The sequence below is a fragment of the Curcuma longa genome, chromosome 8 (assembly GCF_044706935.1).
Source record: "Curcuma longa cultivar G26 ecotype Majalengka, Jawa Barat chromosome 8, ITB_CL_G26_1.1, whole genome shotgun sequence".
Classification (NCBI taxonomy): Eukaryota; Viridiplantae; Streptophyta; class Magnoliopsida; order Zingiberales; family Zingiberaceae; genus Curcuma; species Curcuma longa.
The window spans coordinates 3,944,723-3,952,253 of NC_133868.1; positions in this window are offsets into that span (position 1 = coordinate 3,944,723).

Here is a 7,531-nt window from a genome sequence, read left to right on the forward strand (position 1 = left end):
TTTTTTTAAAATGCACATCTAAGTTCTATTTTATCCTTCTAACCCCTATTGCTTTTTTATCTTTCTTTTTCTCTCTCTCATTTATTTTAATATTTAATTTCTTTTTTTCATTTCTCTTTTTACAATCTCTTTCCTCTTAAATTAAATTAAATTTTAATTTAAACTTTAACTACATAGATAATCCTTTAAATTTTTAATTTAATAAAAAATTAAAAATTAAGATTAATAAAATATTAAAAATATTTTTTATTTTTTAATATCTCTTATTTTTTAATGTCTAATTATAAAAAAAATAAAAATAAAATTAATAATGAGAATTAATTTTATTAATAAAAACAATTAAAAATAAAATAAAATAATCACTTTGATGCTAATTTTAAAAAACTGGTACCACAGCTTAAACACAACATCACTCACTGTAGTATTGATTTCTAAAAATTAATACCATAGTGGTGTTGGTCTTCGTAAACCAACACCACAATATTAGTTCTGTTGGTTTCTGATCACACACAGTGATGTTGAATTCTGAAGACTAGCACCACAGTGGTGTTGGTCTTCTAAAGTCAGTACCACACACATGGTGGTGTTGGCTTCAGAAAACCAACACCCCACAATATTAGTTTTGTTGGTTTTTGATCATACATAGTTGTGTTGAATTTCGAAGACTAGCACCATAGTGGTGTTGGTTTTTTGAAACCAGTACCACACACGTAGTGGTGTTAGTTCCGAAGACCAGCACCACAGTGGTGCTAATTTTCTTAAACCAACACCATAGTATTTTAAAAATTTTAAATCGTTTTGAGCACTGTTGAAAGGACTTTAAAACAGTAAACCAGAGCTTATTTGGACTCAGGTTCATATAATAAACTTATATAAGTTGGAATGGCTCCGATTGAGCTCTTTAGGTCCGTCAATGGATTTTGACCAAAACTCATAAATAGACCTAAATAACTTGGATTTCTAAAATTTTACAATGAGATAGAAGATGGTAGTACAGTAAAATTATCTATTATGTCCATTCCTGGTTATGACATCACTACAATATGTTATGTGTACGTCAATTGCTTAAAGTCTCAAAATTGGAAATATTCTGATCGCTATTGTTAATGACTCTAAATTGATATCTCTAGGCGCATATAGACTCAAGGGAACTTCAAAAAACTATAGCACTTGAAATAGATCTGATTGAAATTTCTAGGTCCATCAATGAGTTTTGGTCAAAACTCATTAATGGACCTATGGATTTTTAAAAATTTATCATGAAATAGAAGAAGGTAATACAATGAAGGTATTTATGATACACATAACTGATTCTAATATCCCTATAATAAGTTATAGATAAATATTAATAAAAAAGATAAAATTTCTTTTGAACCTCCGAAAAGACCTTAAATGATATTTTTTAAGCTTGAAACATGGCTTGTTATGAGATTTCACCTTAGTAATAAATGTAGATCTTTGAACGAGTTTTAATTTGATGTATAGAATGTCTCATTTTAATACTCGAATCAAAAGTTATAATCTCCGAAAGCAAACATTTGACACATACATAACTTATTGGAGGGATGTCAAAATCAGACATGAATACCATATATACCTCTTAGATGTTGGTGCTAGAAGCACCATAATGAACCTAGAGTTTTGATGTATGACTAAGTATAAAGTACCATCACCTCCAGAAGCAGACATTTATTTTTAGATTCTTTTTAAGATTTCTCTACCTCTAGAATTTTTCTAAGAAAAGATAATTGAAATAAGAATCAGTTTATTTATGTCATTTGTCCTTATAATTGTTGTATGCTTTATGTGTAACTTAAAAAATATTACTACTCATAGAATATTTGGTTTAATTGCTTATATTTATTCTGTTGCATTACTCTGTCAATATTTTTAAAGTATTTTCTCGTCATTTAAAGCTCATAAAATTCATAATGCTATTCATCCCCTCTAGTGTTGATTCGCTACACTATGCATTTACATCTTCCATCTCATGATAAAATTTCAAAAATCCAAATACCCTAAATTTATCGATGGATTTTGATCAAAAACTCATTAATGAACCTAGAGAACTCTAATTGGATCCATCCAACTCTTATAGGTGTTTGTAGTGTCCGGGAGTCCAAGGGTGCTCTCCATTATCATCGTAAAAAATTCCTAGCATTATTCAAAAGGTTTAGAAAGTTTCAGACTCTATGCTAATTTGTATGGGCCTATAACTTTGTGTAGGAGACTCAAGACCAAGATTTCTCAATATATTTTCCTTCTACAAACTCACCTCTTCCATTCCATTACAAGTTTTCAAAAATCCTAGTCCCTTAGGTCAATCAATTGATGAACTTAGAGAGCTTTGATCGGGCTAATTTTAACTCCTGTGGATTTATTAAGTGAACCTGAGTTCAAATAAATTCTCGTTTATTGTTTTAAGATCCTGCTAATAGTGTTCAAAATGATTTAAAATTTTCATAACACTATACTGTAGTGCTGGTTTTCGGAGACTAGCACCACAATGATATTAATCTTCGAAAACTAGCATCATAATGTGTGAGAAGAACCAATTCTATGGTGCTAATTTCATAAAATCAACGCCATTGTGGTGCTGATTTCAAAAAACTAACACCATAGTCTATACTAATTGACAAGCGATCATAACTTTGTTTACTTGTCTTAGAACCAGGATTGAACAACATATATACCTTTGACACACTAACAACTTTCATCTCATTGTAAACTTTCAGAAATCTAAGTCTCTAGCGACTTAGAGAGCTCTGATCAAGCTCATTTTAACTTATGTAGGTTTCTGCAATACCCAGAAGTCCAAATGTGTCCTCCGTTATCATCGTAAAGGATTCCTAGCATTGCTCAAAAAGTTTAAAAAATTTTAAATTTTGTGTCAATGCGCACGGGCTCATATCTACTTCTATACACTCCGCACTTCCATTTCATTGCAAAATTTCAAACATATAAGTCATTTAGGTACATCAATAGATTTTGGTCAAAACTTATTGATGGACCTAGAGAGTTCTGATCGGATCTATTTCAACTCTTGCGTGTTTATTAGATGAACATGAGTTCAAATAAATCATCGTTTACTATTTTAAGACTCTCCCAATAGTGCTCAAAATAATTTAAAACTTTTAAGATGTTGTGGTGTTGATTTTCGAAGATATACTATTGTGGTACTGATCTTTGAAAATCAATTTCAACGTGTAATCAGAACCAACACTATGGTATTGATTTCTAAAGACCAACTCTACTGTGATGTTGGTCTTTTAGCGAAGAGGACATCCACAGAAAGAAAAATGGAAAAAGATGTTTTATGCAAAAGAGAAAAGAAAGAGAAGAGATTAAACTTTGCAGATAAATAAGAAAGGAAAAAATAATAATAATTATGAGATGGTAAAATAAAAATTAGATGCATCTTTTGAAAAAAAATAAAATAAAACTTCGATGTGCCTTTGTGGACGTTTTCAAATTTGAAGTGTGTCTTTGGAAATTTAATGAAAAAAAATTAAAAGATAGAAATGTATTCCGTTGGTTGATCCAATGACAAAAATAATTGTTCCTAAAAATTTATATTAAGGAGGATTAAAATAAATAAGAGAGTAAATTTGCTATTTTATTCATGAAATTTATAAGAATAATATAAGTCAGAAAAGATATAATGTTTTCAAACGATTAAATAATTCTCTACTTTACTCGGATCACACAAATTATGTTTGACTTATTATTATCAAAATATGCTTGACTTATTATTTACTTCCCTGGCTCACTCTTCAACGATAAAATAATTACTCTAATTTAATCGATCACACAAATCATTCATGTTCTATAGTTTATTTAACTCAGCCTACCTACTACGTTGAATTAAATTTAGTCAGTTCATCTAATTTGACTAACTTCCTTATCTTTCTGAAGGTGAAATTCATCACTCTAGCGATTTTATACGATCGATTTTATAATGATCTATGAAAAGATAAATTGAGAAGCTGTAGTTGGCTAGAGGGGAGGACATTATTTTGACTTCGTGGAGATTCAATCTTTGTCCACTTTAACAAGTCTACCCTATTATAAACAACTCGACTATACCTTGAGGCTCCTTCTCCATACTCTCCATTTAATTTGTTCTCATTTCATCTTATTTGTTCGATTCGATCAATAAATGAACTCATCTGGCTAAATTAGCTCCCCAACTCATTCAATCTAACTTGCCATCTAGCCTAATCGACTTTGCCTAACCTAATTCAGTTGTAATATATTCAACATGTATCACTTAAATGCTCGATCCAACTCACCCAACGCACCTAATCCATTTTGTTATATATGAAATAATTAAAAAATAGATATAGTACCAGCAGAGTCAAGTAAAAATATTTTTTATTATTAAATATTTGATCAGTAAAAAGTGAAATTTGTCACTTTAGCGGTTTCATATGATCGACTCCACGACTATCTACGAAAAATTATTAAACATAATACTATTGTAATTTGATATTCTAAATTATTTTTATAAGATATATCTATCTCAAATATATATTAAAAAAATAAATGATTATTCCAGTAAACAAAACGTACTGTATAAATAATTAGTTCTCAATCAATGGCACCATAAAAGGATTATTTAGATTCGAATTGACTGGGAAATTTGAGAATTGGAAGAAAAAAAAATGTTCCTCCGAATTCTAATTCACTAAGCGTAATAATTACGGAATGTCACTTTGAAGAACAATAATAGTCTTCTTTTCTAGAGGATTTGCGTAATTATGTTGATCAGTCAACAAATTAAAACTTTCGTCCACATATGGGAGTGGTTGCAACAATAATTGTATCCGTAGTCAACAAATAGAGCAGTTAAGTTAAAGTTGAAAGAATAAAAAACATTGAAAAGGCATCTCAACCACCTGTGAATCTATGATCAACTTTTGTAAAAAAGAAAACTAATTATAATACTCCGATTTTATAAGATGATACTTAAATCCAAATTAATAATAGTTGATCTAAATACCTACCTCTAATTCACCTAGGATGAAATAGAAACACAACTTATTTATTTCTGTATAAGGTGAAATCTGTTACCCTAACAGTCACACAAAGTCGATCCCATGACCATTTGTGAGAAGATAAATTTAGAAACTGTAGTTGACCACGACGAAGAAGGGTAATTCGAATCCTTGCCCTCTTTTATAACTTTGTTGCATCGTAACTAACTTCAGCTATGTTCCGAGGACAAACACAACTTATTCACACTTAGAAATATTGTGAGCATGATAATTTTTATTTATAACTTGAGAAGAAAAACATGACTGTATGCAGGAAACCAAGGGCAAGTTCACCGTCTTTGGTAAGTAATTGTAGGTGATGTGGTCAGCTCAGTAAGGAAATTAAGTTAACTGATTGTGCTTCAAAGTTAGAGGACTCGGAAACAAAGAAAACCTCATTTGTTCATTAAACAAATATTTTGATAATCCAGAATCAGCCTCAAAAAAAGATAAAAAAGAAAATGTGGAGGAAACCACCAAAGAAGTAATTGCCTCAAAAAAAGATAAAAAAGACTTTACTTAAAAAAAAGTACTCGATCACTTAGAATATAAATGCTGAGAGTTCATCTCAATCTAGACTCCCTATTTAATTACATAGCAAAGTATAAAATATAATAGGCAATCATTGAAAACATAAAGCTATGAAAATGACAACTAATTTAATCCTAATATAGAATGCCGATTCCATCTAAAGGAAGAAACTTGGTGAGAACTGGGCTGCAATTTGAAGTGTAAGTGGAACAGTTAATCATAATAATATTTTATTAAAATTTATGATCAGAACAGTAATTTGAATGTTGTACAATAAGCTGAATCAAGCTTTTGTATCACTTGTATCGAGATCTCAATTTTCTCCTTAATTATGAAGCTTTGTATAACATGTATTGAGTGATAAGAACAACACCGGTCTCAAAAAATTTGATAGCGTATGACATTTAAATCCATTTCTTTAGCATGCATCACATCATTCATAGTTTTATGAAGTATGAGCAAAGCTGTATTTTAAAAACAAATGGGGCACATCAAAGGATGCTGGGCACAGACGTATGCACTTCCCGTATGTTTGAAAATTTTATGGACCGGCCACCTGTATATATGCTTGAGAGATATCATGAAGTATTAAAGCTGTTTAACATAGGCACATACCACAAACTTCAGTATGTTTGAATTTATCTGTATATATGCTTGAGGATACTAATTAAAGTAGCCTGGATAATCCTAATGGATCGACTTATAGAATAATCCTCCAATCCCAATACTTTTTCTAAACCAGTGAATAAGAGTTATCTGATCGTTTAAGAAAAATATTAAGGTTGACTATGACCAAATGATATAGATGGTTCATAACTAAGTTAGTTAGTTTCCAATGTTGAATCATCTGTTTCTCAAACCAGCCATTCTTGACCAGTACTATCCATGATATTGCTACAGATGGATAATAATTCTGTGGTATAGTTCCAAAGGGTCTACAATTACATTTTATGATATGAATAACAAATTTATAATATGAAACCTAGATCCATTATTAAACAAACCTGAGTATGAATTCATCTTTAATGAAAACTACGTTAAAAGCAAAAAAGGAAATAAAAAAAACCTAATAGCCAGTTGAACTTGAATATCTAGGATAGGAATGCTGAATTGTGGATATGGATGCAGCACCACAGAAGAAATTTCTTTAGGAAGTGAAACATGCATAGTGTCAAGCACAATACTTAGGAAAAGGAAATTCAGAGTGAGTATTATTGGATTTAATCTTTGAAGGTAGACTTAATTGTAATTTATATATGCGGATACGAATCGAACCCATTTAAGTGATCTAATAAAGGTTTATCGGATTTTAAATTATCGGATGTGGATTAAATATGTAGAACCCGTTAGTCCAATCCGTTATTATCTATGGACTAATAGCAGATCAGATTTCTATATATAGGATTTATCCCTAAGGGTTTAGGATTAATTGACATATTACCTTCGTTTCTCATTGATGAAGGTTTTACAGCACCATCACCCTAATTCTCTTGGAAGGCCACTTTCTTGCTTCTGCTTCATCTTCTTTCATAAATATCGAGCAATTGACGCTGCAGGACAAGGACAATGACTCTTCAATCAGGTTTCTTGTCGTTATTTATGCATTTTAATATATTGTACCATATTAATCGTTAAAACTAGATCTATATTCTTGTATATTCAATTACCTGAGTTCTTATTTGATCGGTTTATAGAACTTATGCGGATTAGGATTTACAAGTTCTTTCAATTGGTATTAGAGCGAAGTTCTATTTTATCGTATTTCATGGTTTACGAGATTGCGCTTACCATGCGATTTGTGGCATGTTCATGCCAAGTTGATTGTAAACAGGTTGAATTATAATGTATGCGCAATGTGTTACATGGTTCATAATGCGGAAGGAATATGAAATATTTTTAAAATGAACGTGGCAATGTGAAAATAAAAAATATGAAAAATTTTAAAGTTTTTTTCTTTCCTGCAT